The sequence below is a fragment of the Ictidomys tridecemlineatus genome, chromosome 5, assembly GCF_052094955.1.
Source record: "Ictidomys tridecemlineatus isolate mIctTri1 chromosome 5, mIctTri1.hap1, whole genome shotgun sequence".
In the NCBI taxonomy this organism is placed as follows: domain Eukaryota; kingdom Metazoa; phylum Chordata; class Mammalia; order Rodentia; family Sciuridae; genus Ictidomys; species Ictidomys tridecemlineatus.
This window is the reverse complement of record NC_135481.1, coordinates 28,870,171-28,883,106: the sequence shown is the minus strand read 5'-3', so window position 1 is coordinate 28,883,106 and position 12,936 is coordinate 28,870,171. Positions and strand designations below refer to the sequence as shown.

Below are 12,936 nucleotides of genomic sequence, written 5' to 3'. Positions count from 1 at the left end.
TAGACATAGGAATTCTCTTCTCCAGATACATCAGCTTGCCTAGGCTCTGGAATGCATTCATCCCACTTAAAAGACCATTGGTCCAATCATTAGTAAATACTAGAGAAAGAGCTTCAGAAGTAAGATTCCCTAAATAGAGTTCTTCCTTCTGGGGCCTGCAGCTTTCAAGGAGCAACCAAATTAAGTCCTTGAAAAAAAAATGAGTAGATTAAAGTCAACTCGAGTTAGTTTGAGTTAACCCCAGTAGGAGGAGACTGGTACATGATGACCATGGCTGACTAATTCATTCATCCACACTCTATGAATATAATCCAGGCTCAGCTCATAAGAAGATCTGTCTAGTGGTCATGTAAGCAAATAATTGCAAGCATATTATTACCTCTCTTTGAGGTTAATAAGAAAGGCATTTCAGAGAAGTTACTAAGATGAGCCCTAAAGGCTAAATGGTTGTCTGCTGGTAAGAGAAATGGGTATCCTTCCCAGCTGAGGAGCAGCACTGGTAAGGGACTGAGATAGAGCACCATCATGGTATTTGTGGCTGAAGTGTGCATGTGAGGGGAAGAGCCAAGGGAGATAAACTTCCATCAGACAGATCATATTTGAATCATCTTGTGGGGAAGGAGGAGTTACTGAAAGGAGGTAATATGATTAAGTTTGGGATCAGAAAACCCTTCTGGTGGTGTTGTGGGGGACAACCTGGAAAGCAGCAAGACTTTGTGGTGAATGATGTCCTACTCTACTCTGCTTCCTTTGAAGGCTGGTGACTCTCAGCTGAGATCTCAGCTGAGATCCCTGGGTTGAGATGGGTGCTTCTCACATCCAGTGGCAGGTGGGAGCAGTAGGAGATGGCAGGGAGAGTGGTGGTGGTCAAGGAGAGTGGAATTTGTTACTTTAAGGTCCCCTCACCTCAATCCCTTACATCAAGTTTGGATAAGTCGTAAGGGTCATACAGTTCCAGAGCACCCTGGAGGATTGGTTGAAGTTATTCTTGCAACTACAGTGCAGTTCAACTTACTTTCTCCACTCCTCACAAAGGTATTAATCTCTCTCGCATGCACTCTCCAACAACCTTCCCACGGAAATCTCAGAAACTTAAAGTTTGCTTCCCAGAAAGCCCGACCTAAGATAGAAGACAGAAAACTGCAATAACGAGTACCCCAAATTAGACAATGGCAGTTGAGGACAGAGAAGCCCTTCTTAGGAGATAGAATTGAGAGGAATAATAACTTGGCTGTGATGGTAGAGTTTAGAACATCTCCCCGTATCTGGTTGGAGGGAAGTATAGGGACCTTTGGGAATGCAGAGATGTGTTTTATGAGGGCAGAAATTACTTCTATATCGGATGAAATGTACTGGAAGTGCTTGCAGGACATTCTGTTAAAGATCTTCAATAGGTGGTCATCCAGCAGACAGTAGGATGGATGGGGTTTGGAGCTCAGGGGAGAAGTCTGGGCTAGAAATATAGACTTGGACGTCATTAGGGCTCTAGATGATAAATTACACAACATGCACCTATGGAAAAGTAAATAACAGTGTTGGTTGAAGCCTGAACTTATCTATCATTCAAAAGGAAGAGCTAAGGGAAATCACATAGATCCGTTTTCTACCTAACCAGATGTACTTTTAAAGGACTCCAGTCTGGTCTCAGTGCTTAGCAGGATTGAGGGGGCTAAGGTTACCCTGGAGCCAGCATTTCCCAAATAGCATCAGAGGAATGATTGGGTCTCTAGCAAAGGTTCTGTGAAAAGATGGTTTGCAGATCAAGAAATTCAGAGAAAACTATTAAAACTGTTAAATACAGCCTCTTCCTCAAAATTCATAATGTGTGTTAAAGCGTGTGCACACACACACACACACATATATTTTTCAGAGAACATTGACTAATGTATTATGTGGTACTAAGGCTGGGGGGACTCAGTTTGGAAGTTCCTGTCCTAAGATCTCAAGCACTGTAGCTACTACAATGCCTTGACCACCACCACTCACCTGGAAAGCAAGATTTTGTTGGAGCAGGGACCTGGCTGACTAGTTTTCAGTTTCCAGGCCATCCTAAATAGTGCAGGTAGAAGAGAAACCTACAGCCCATGTGGGGATTGGGGGTTGTGTCAATGAATAAATGGATGCAGTTATATCTGGAGAGAACTCTGCAGAAGTTGGAGAGAAGGCAGAGATAGCAGTAGAGTGGAGAATAGACTAAACCTTGTTGAGGATTCCCTGTGACCAGAGGAGGTGAGGAAGAACAACAACCTATAGAAATAAAGTCATACTTCTAGAAGCTTTCACAGGACTGTAACTGTTCGAACCTTTGAGAGCATATGAATGGCAGTCATGCTTTGGAATGTTTGAAGAATGCATTTTGGGGTAGAGATTATCCATCATAAGGGAGAAAGCCATCAAATGGAGGTTGGAGGGTCTACACACATGTGCAGGGTGGAGATATAAAGAGTAAAGTGAGAGTGGGAAAGAACAAGCGCTGATGCTGGGGGAATAGCAATGCAAGTATTTTAGGTGGCAGTAGTGTTTTCTGTATGGATATATAGTTTCCATTAAAAAGAGAGAAATATTTATCATAGAACTGGATTTACTGTGAAAGGTAGTACTGAAGATGAAGAAGATCCATCATGAATCACCTCCATGAAGGTGGGCAAGCAGGTATATTTGACAGATTCAGTGGCCAATTGTAGTGGAAGCTGTCTCAGACAGTCAGGTGATTTTTGATCTCTATGTGTAAGGCTGCCAATTGCAAGTGCCATGAAGCAGGATGAAGTAGACCTGGAAGATGGTAAAAGTCAAAGAATGTGCACAACAGAAGTAAAAGGTGACAAAGAAAAAAAAATTTAAAAAAGAGCATGAGGACATGGGCAAGGACAGAGGCTTCTATTTCAGGCATGCCTGGGGACTTGTTCTGCCCATAATAGGCAAGGCAGAACCAAGTGTATTTCAAGAAATGGATGCAGTTATGTTTGGGGGATGAATCTTCAGGATGTTAAAAGGTACTCTGTGAACAATGAGTTATGAGGTCAAATCAGTTAATGATTACACAAGCTTCTTTAATGCAGGACTTCTCAGAGCCCTTGATATGGAAGTGTTGTACACCAACATTTTCTATCATATGGGTTCCCCCTAATAATCCAGGAACTTTTTTTTCAGGGCATTTCTCTCAGAAATAGCATTCCTTTGAAGAGTGTTTCTCAAAGTATGATGGGCAGATCATGCTGGTCTGCAAACTAACCTACAACAAGATTGTTGCAGAAAATGGAGAATAGTTAGAAATGTTTACGGAAGCTTGACACTGTGCAACATTCAAGTGGTTATTTTTCTACTAATACATTTTTATTGTATTGTCAGAACTACTGGTCTGGGACAGATGAAAATTAGAAAACAAACCAACAAACAATTAGTTCCTTACAACCTGGAGTTTAAGAGGCCCTTATCTTAGGACATACTTCATAATATGGTATGTAATAACATTCCAGAATCAGACCAGTCAAGCATTTTTTATCTGAATGCTTTCATATTTATAAAGTACAAAAGGCAAAGGGAAGCTCTGTAATTTCATAATAGTTTTAGCTAAGCATATGTACTTCAACTTATATCCATTTTCCTTATGTAATTCCATAAAGTCCCTTACAACATCTAAAGTGTTGACAGTTCAAGAATTTGTTAGGGATATCTGAGCACAGATGTGTGGCCAGGAATAGGAATGGCAAGGCGAGATGGGTTTATAATACAACTTCTTAGATGAACCTGGATTCAGAAGGCATAGTAGCCAGCTCTGAGGCCACTAATAGAAGCATGATCTTGGGGGCTGAGGATATGGTTTAGTGGTAGGGCACTTGCCTAACATACTCAAAGTCCTGGGTTTACCTGGATTCAATCCCCAGCACCACCAAAAAAAAAATAATAATAAGTTTTTGTTGGGTGTAGTGGTGCCTTCCTATAATCCCCGAGACTCAGGAGGCCCTGAATTCAATCCCTAGTATATAAAAAAAAGGTGTGATCTTGGGCAATTCCCTCATCTTCTTTGAGTTTAATGTCCCCAGTTGCAAAATGAAGGACAATAGCTTTCTTATACTTCTCAGGATGGTAATAAGCACTAAGTAAGATAATACATGTTGGAGGGATTAAAACCACTAACTCTTAAGGAGTACTGTAGATTCTTCTTCCTTCTTTTGTCAAAATACAATATGAATACCGGACTTACACATCAGGCGTGAGTCTTTGATCTGACTCTAACCTTTGGTATGAACTTGTAGAAACCCTTCAATCTCTTTTTCTGCAGATATCTTTAAATAAGCAGGCAGTATTCTAGGACCCTTGTGGGTTCTAAAGCTCTTGTCTCTTGTTTTCCAAAATCTATTACCTCAGTTAAACAATGTCCAAGGTAACCTTTCTCTCTTTTGCAACATACAGCTTCTATGTTGACTTTTCATTGTATCATGCCCATCCTTCATGATGTCTCAAAGAGTAACTATTTTGCAATCACCTGGTACTGTAAATAATCCAAACCCATGTTCATCTGAACAAAGGTGGCAAAACATAAACTCACAGACCTACAGTTGCTTCAATCTGATGAACTTTAGACAATAAAGTAATAACAACTGCCATAGAGTCCAGTTAAGCCTTTGTCCTCCTAGGACTTGAGTCATTACACAACCTATGGTTGGACTAGTTATTTTTACTGAGTTTCTACTTTTGCATTAAAATCGTAGAACAATTTAACATGCTTCCTGATAGTCTTAGTATATTTGTCCTGTTGGCTGCTTCATACAGATGAGGGGGGGCAGGTATAATCAGGTGTATGTCACTCTGTGCTCCCAGTCCATAGGGAGGGGGGCATCATGGGAAAGTCTTGATCTAGTTGTCTGAGGATTTGGGTTCTGCTCCTGGCTCTGTGGCTAATTAGTCAAATGATTGGGTTAAATCCTTGAGTCAAGCTGGCTTCAGGTTTCTTAATAATAATAATAATAATAATAATAATAATAATAATAATAATAATAATAAAGGACTGGACTAAATAACCATCTACATGACTTGATGCATGTCTACAACCTTCAGCACCAATTCAGGGGAAGCGGCAGACAGTGTGGACCCTGATTACTGTTGGTTTCTGAGTAATCATTGGACACCCTGAGAAGTGTGAGGTTTGCACTATTCTCTCGAGGGACAACTGGACAACTCCTCTGGTCCATGTCTTGTCTTTTGGCAGACTGTTCGTGTACCACTTCCTCAATCTTACTCCTGGAAGGCAGAGATAAGGCTGAGGTGGAACAGATGAAGATGAGAAAGGCTTTTGGAAAAGTACCTTCAGGAGAGATAGGAAAGAAATGAGGTCGTGTGCCTAGTGAACAATCATCAGGTCTTGTAAGATTAGAAAACTGAAATTCATAAATGGAGTTATTTTTTAAATTATTTTCTTTATAGTCTTTTTTTATATTTTTCATTGGTGCATTATTATCATACATAATAGTGGAAATCATTTGTGGGATTCATTGTTACATGTTCAGACAATGGAGATATTCTTTTTTTTTTAAGTACTCGGGATTAAACCCAGTGACTGAGCTGCATTCCTCAGAGGGAGGAGGATGACAAGTTCAAGGTCGGCCTTAGGGGGAGTCCCTATCTCAAAAAGTGTGTGTGGGGGGTGGGTGGGGTCTGGGGTTACAGCTCAGTGGTAGAGCACCCCTGGGTTCAATCCCCAGCACTGAGAAGCAAAACAAAGTAGTAGCTGGGCAGGCACAGGAGGTGAGCCCTCATCCCTCAGCCGACTGCCACTGGGAAAGAGTCCCTTCTGGCCTGTTTCAAGGACAATAGCTGGTTGGTGTTGATGTTCAGTGAGCCCCCAAAGACCCTCTCTTATGGGCCACAGATGTTTCTCAAAGTAAACTCCAGGAGACAACACAGGTGGACGAGCAAGTATGCAACAGATTTCATTAAACCAGACCAGGGTGGGGAGAGACTCCTACGGAGAAATGATGGAAGTGACTGTAGCTTCGCCTGAGCACGTCTTCCAGGCTGGTACCCACCCACACTGTGGAGATTAAAGAGTTGGGCTATTGACTGGAACAGCCTCAGGATTATAGTTCAGCCTCCAGGCATTCTGGGTCAGAATGTTATCTGCCTTGCCTGGAGTTCTTTTGCTGTGCTGTGTACATATTTACAAGCAGAACTTCCAACTGTTTTAGGAACAAGGCAGGTTTTAAGTGGCAAACTGCAGGGTGCGGCATAACATGTGGTTTGAAAGGCCACACTAGCGAGTTCTCACTGATATGGCCAAGGACAGCCTTTGCGTGGGAAGAAAACTTCTGCACAGATTGTCTGGAAACTGATGTCCAGCATAGGGAGGTGGAGCCAACACACTCTGCTGGACACAAGCTACGTTGGCTATGTGTCTGTGAACGTGGGGGTAGCTAGAACAACTATGGAAACTTCTGGACATGCACATGAAAAGCCTAATACAAACACTCAGCAGATTTTCCCAGCAAAGAATTATCATCATAACTCACACTGTATTTTGTTTTTCAGTGCTAAAACACCTCCAAAAAAACTTCATGTGTGACTCTACAAAACTCAGGTGAGGTATAAAATGGGTATTCCCTTTTTTGTAGATAAAAGACTATTGGAGGGGTCAGGTGACTTGCCTGTGGGAACAAAGCTGATGAGTGGGGGACATGGGCCTTCAACTTCACTGTGCCCTGGGCATTGAGGTGAGTATAGTGGACACATCTTGAGAACCTTCCCAGGATGGTGAGATGGCAGGTACATATGAAGTAGAGCCCAGGGAATCCCGAGTGAACTGTTGGCCAGGCAGCAGGCCAGTTGTCAGCCAGACCTGTGACTGAAATGTCTGCACTTTACCCATTCAATGAAGTAGTCTGGATGGAAGTTGAGATGGAGGCAGTTTGGGCAACATAGTGGGCAGCACCTCCATGCTGGCCGGGGAGAGGGACCTGAGTCAGGAGCGGGCTGGAGAGCATAGATCAGCTGACTCAGTGTGGAAGAAGAACAATGGGGCATAGAGGGCTTTGGCTAAAGTCAACAGAGGTAAGTCTGCTCCATCCATTCAGGTGGGAATGGTCATCCAAACTTCCCACCACTACCCTGCCCCTTTCCTTATTTTTAAAAAAGCCCTTTTGCTTTTTGAAAAGTTCTATCCAGGACAGGCACCTGCCATCCCATGTTAGCTGCCTGAAGTCCTTCCAGAGTCAATGTATAAAACACTTTGATTCATCTTTCTTCTATAGGTAAAGCTCAGTCGTAGCCCAGGAGAGGGGGGGGCCCTGGACTGTGTATAAAAGGCAGACAGCCCAGAGGGGTGGAATAGGACCCCCCCCACACCCCTGTGCTAAGCCCCATATGTGAAAGGCCATGCATGGCCTCATAATAACGATCATTATCTCTAATTGACAAATGAGCAGCCTGAGGCTCAGTGAGGGTGAGGGCCTGGGCCAAGGTCACCCCAGTGATCTTGGTGGAGCTGAGGTTTGACTCAATATAGGAACCAGTGATATTACTAGAGGGGACCAGGAGGTGTGGCTCCAGTGAGCCCTCAGGCACAGACTGGGGAAAGCAGAGAACACAGGGCCCTTTTTGTGTGATTCTAGGGTATCTTAGCTCATTTCTCCCACCAAACTGTCTTTCCTCATTTGTTCTGTTTTCCTGCTTGCACAGGCTGGGAATCCCTGTTGAGTGAATGTATTTCACATCCCAAATACACTGGCCTTGTTCTCTTGCTGGCTATTTTAGCCCCAAAACACACCTTTCCTGAACATAGGCTCCAGGATTTCTACACTTGGCAGGAAGAGACACCTACTGACCTGAACCTTCCTGCCAAAGTGCTCTCTCTCTATTGTAGCTTCATAGCTGCTGGTGGGAAGAGAGGGCAGGGCCTTGTACCTGATTGTTTAGTTGGCAGCAAAGAGGAGTATTGTTCTTTTCCGAAAGTTTGGCTCAAGAATTTTGATTTTTAGATTAAAAAGATGAATTTTGATATCTAAATTCCAAAACTTCTCCTCCCTCCTTTATTTAAGAAATTTAAAAATATTTTAAGATTTTATTTATTTGTTTAGTTTTGGTGCTGGGACTGAACCTAGGGGTGCTCTACCACTGAGCTACATCACCCAGGCCTTTGTTTCTATTTTATTTTGAGACATGGTCTCACTGCATTACAGAGGGCCTCGCTGAGTTTCTGAGGCTTGCCTCAAACTGATCAATCCTCCTGCCTCAGTCTCCTGAGTCGCTGGAATTACAGGCATATGCCACTGTGTCCATTTAAATTTCTAAACTTCTGTTAATGCCTGACCCACTAGAATTTTTTTAACCTCTATTTAATTTATTTCTTTTTATGTGGTGCTAAGGATTGAACCCAGTGCCTCATGGGTACTATACAAGCATTCTACCACTGAGCCACAACCTTAGCCCCCCACTATAGTTTTGATACATCAGTGTTCCTTATTTTTAAAAAGGCCCTCAGTAGTTTGGAACCCAATAATTGGAAATATATAATATGGATCTCCTAGTTATAATGCTTATATGACAAAACAACCAAAATGGACAAATTACATGCTTGACAAATTACATGCTTATCATGCATTTTTATCTCATATAGGCCTATTGTGAATTAAAGTATATTGGTTCCACTTCTATAATTAATAGCTGCACATATTACTTTATAATCTTTGTAGCAACTGAAAGTCATAAAATAGTATTCCTTTAAAAATAATCTACTAACCAGGTGTGGTGGTGCATGCCTGTAATCCTAGTGGCTCGGGAGGCTGAGACAGGAGGATCGTGAATTCAAAGTTAGCTTCAGCAAAAAGTGAGGTGCTAAGCAACTCAGGGAGACTCTGTTTCTAAATAAAATATGAAATAGGGCTGGGGATGTGGCTCAGAGGTCAAGTGCCCCTGAATTCAATCCCCAGTACCAAATACATACATATATACATACATACATACATAGTAAATAAATGAAAATACTCTACAACTTTACTTTTCACTAAGGTATCAGATATTTTCCACAATTAATTTCAAATTAGTGAAGTTTGCCTTGTTTGCAGTTCTGGAATTTGTCTCTAGAATCAAATTGCAAATGCTAAGCTGCCAATATCATGTATTATACAATAAGTTTCTCATGGGCCTCCCAAAAGCCCCAGAAGAAAGCTCTATTACTGCTCTATTCAAGGACCTTGACACTCTTACCTCAACAACCTTACCCATCTCACTCCCCATTACTTGTCCATCTGCTACCCATCACTCCTGTTCAACGCTCAGAAGTCATTCCTAAACATTCGATGCACTTCATACTTTTAGTTCTTTGTTCAAGCTGTTCCCTGCACTCAGAATGTCATTTCTTTTTTCTATACAAAAAGTTACCCATGTAATCAAGGCCAAGATCAAGCATGGAGCACCAGAAGGCTTAGGTTCCCTGCCTGTTGTCTTCCTTACTAAAATGGGTAGTGATTGGTTCATATGCCTTAGTTTAATATAGAGGAGAAAAGGATTAGATTTATGGATGACAGCATGTATCCACAGAGTCTGTGCAGTAGAAATCATAATAACATATTAATGAGATGATCTTAAGGGGTTAGTCTTGAAGAAATTCAAATCCAAGGGATGAAAGACTCAAATGAAGAATGCTTTGTAGTCAGGTGCAGTGACACACATCTATAATTCCATCAACTATCGAGGCTCAGGCAGAAAGATCAAAAGTTTGAGGCTATCCTGGGCAACATAGACCCTCTCTCAAAACATTAAAAGGGCTGAGAATGTAGCTTTAGTGGTAGAGAGCCCCTAGATTCAATCCCCAGTACCACCAAAGAAAGAGAATGTTTTATAAAGAAGGTGAAATGATATACTGCAAAGTCATTGGACATTTTGCTCTTTGAACCTCTGACTACTAGTGCTCTGGATCCCTGGTTGAAGATATCATTCTTTTCTCCTGGGCTTCAGGGCTAGCCTAGATTCTGCAGTGGGAGTCTGGAGGTATCCTGAGAAGTTCTTAGTCTTGGCTATGAACGAGAACCATCTAAGAAACACTATGAACACTGGTGCTTGGGACTCATCTCCAGAGAGATTGATCTATTTAGTCTACCAGAGGTCTAAACCTGGGGTTTTTGAAAGTTCTCTATGCAATTCTAGCTGAGAACCATTACTCTAAATCAATGCTTCTCAAACTTGAATCACATGAACATCTTGTTAAGGTGAAATTCTGACTTAATAGCTCAGGATGGGGCCAGAGATTCTGAGTGTCTAACCTGGACTAGGTGACACCCAGCTGCTGGTCCAGGGCTCTATGTGCTGGGGAACAAGGGCCTAGAATCCAGACTGTAAACTCTAATCAAGGTATGGTCCAGATACATCACATTACCTAGAAGCAGGAGCAAGAAGGGGTGGCTTGTTCAAAATGCATATTTGGGAACCTTATCCTATACCTAATGAACTGGATTCTTTGAGAGTGTGATTTACAAATGAACATTTAAAATAAGCTTCCCAAGTAATGGAACCACTTGCTTTGAGGCCAATATTTTTTTTTCCAATTTTCAAATATTTATTATCAACTGTTTCAGTTGTTTGCTTATTCTTATTAAACTGATTTAAAACAAAACAAAATAAAAAAACCCAGACCAAGCAGAGCAATTCACAAGCACCATCATCAAGCAGACTGCAAATCTATTATTGTCTCAGAGCAAGAGGACACTTAAGATCACCTTAAGAAAACAGCTTTTCTACAGGAGTACCCACATCCACTTGTCATTCCTGGACCTCACAGCCCCCTTTTAATTGTCTAAACCTTAACCCAGTTTCTTTTGATAGTCTGAAATATGGAATCAACAAGTAAGGGACCCCTTCAGAACCTATTGAAAATAGATCAAACATGGAGATAGCCCAGATCCCTGTTCTTAAATGTTAAAAATATTTTACATTAGTACATAGAATATTCTTAGACACATTCTGTTATACTCTAAAGAGCTTTAATTCCCCCTTGATAATGTCTTCGATTTCTTCTGAGACCTTTCCTTTATAATCTTCAGTTCTATTGCTTTTAACTTCTCCTGATACCCCAGTATACTCCAATGGGGATGAGGGAGCATGCTCATAATTTGTCATCAGGTAGCTTTGATAGTTTCTTTCTTTTCCTTTTGAAGTTGAAGCTTTTAACTTCTATTACAACATGTATTCCACTTTTAATTCCTTCTTGCTCATTCAAAAAAATTAAATTTCTTTTGTTAATTTTCCATACTCTTCCCCAAACTTCATTGCCAGGACTTTGAAAAATGGTAGCTATACCTCCCTGCCACCTTTGACTTATTTTGCCTTGAAAATTGCCAAAGTCCATTAGAGCAGATTATGCTAAGTGAAGCTAGCCAATCCCTAAAAAACAAATGCCAAATGTCTTCTTTGATATAAGGAGAGTAACTAAGAACAGAGTAGGGAGGAAGAGCATGAGAAGAAGATTAATATTAAACAGGGTTGAGAGGTGGGAGGGAAAGGGAGAGAGAAGGGAAATTGCATGGAAATGGAAGGAGACCCTCAGGGTTATACAAAATTACATACAAGAGGAAGTGAGGGGAAAGGGAAAAAAAAACAAGGGGGAGAAATGAATTACAGTAGATGGGGTAGAGAGAGAAGATGGGAGGGGAGGGGAGGGGGAATAGTAGAGGATAGGAAAGGCAGCAGAATACAACAGACACTAGTATGGCAATATGTAAAACAGTGGATGTGTAACCGATGTGATTCTGCAATCCGTATACGGGGTAAAAATGGAAGTTCATAACCCACTTGAATCAAAGTGTGAAATATGATATGTCAAGAACTATATAATGTTTTGAACAACCAACAATAAAAATTAAAAAAAATAAAAGTAAGAGAAATGTGAAGGGCCCAAATATCCTACAAAAGTAGGAAAAGTTTAATGGAGCTGTCTATAATATATACTGCAATAATATTGATTGTTTTGCCATGAAAAAAACTGGTGGAGTCATAATTCTGTTATATCAATCATGTATATCTTTTTTTTGGTACTAGGGGCACTTAAACAATATACTTTTGTGTATTTGATTTAATTTCCATAACTCGGTATATCAAAATGCAATAGTTTTCCAACTGTAAAAATCTTTGAGGACATTGTATACATTACTTGAGACTGCCATGTTTTTTCTTGATGCTTTAGCTAGGATCATTTGATTAATAAAAACAGATTTTCTCATGAAAAAAAGAAAACAAAACAATACAAAGCAAAACACACAAAAATATTTAAATTCATTTAACACCCCCCTGATCTGGCTCTGGGATTGACACAAGGAACACATCTACACTCATGAACTGATCTACTCCTGTCATCATTTGCATAGACTAGAACTTAGTTTCTAACTTTATCATAAGGCTATTGCATTATTCCTGGCCCTTCCTTTAAACAATTAAATGTTCTATATTTACATTGGACAAAAAACAAAAAGAAAAGAAAATAAAATTGCCAAAGTCAAGCTTAAAATCCTGCAAATGGGCCATACAACAGAACAGGGCCAAGGGGTTTCAGAAGTGGATCCTCTCTCTCAGTTGGTTTCTGCCATAGGCAAAGAACAGAAAACTCATCCTTCTGGCCCACACTTTCCTCCCTTGCATCATGAGTTAGCCATGTCTCACCAGAGTCCTGTACCACCCTGTGGGGAAGGAAGCAGAGGTGCCAGGAGCCAGCAGAAACCTAGCCTGGCTGCTGGGGCAGACATCCCTGAGGCCAGTATTTTTAAACTTTCAAAAGAATCATCCCATACACTTATCAAAAACAGAGACTGATGGAATCAGAATTTTATGAGAATTGTCTGGGAGTATGTGGTTCTAATGATAGCAGAAGTTGGGCAAGAACCAGAGAAGGGTCAGATATTATTGACTGTGAAGTTTTTTTTGTTTCTTTGGTTTTTGCTTTTGGTGCTGGAGATT

General features: G+C 41.0%; 1 protein-coding gene and 1 pseudogene across 1 annotated transcript in view; both read right to left on the bottom strand.

The window, feature by feature from the left end:
• Nucleotides 1-12,936, bottom strand: part of Onecut1 (one cut homeobox 1) — a 41,279-nt gene that overhangs the window by 9,583 nt on the left and 18,760 nt on the right. The window lies entirely within an intron of this gene.
• Nucleotides 8,737-12,635, bottom strand: LOC120886306 (gamma-glutamylcyclotransferase-like; annotated as a pseudogene).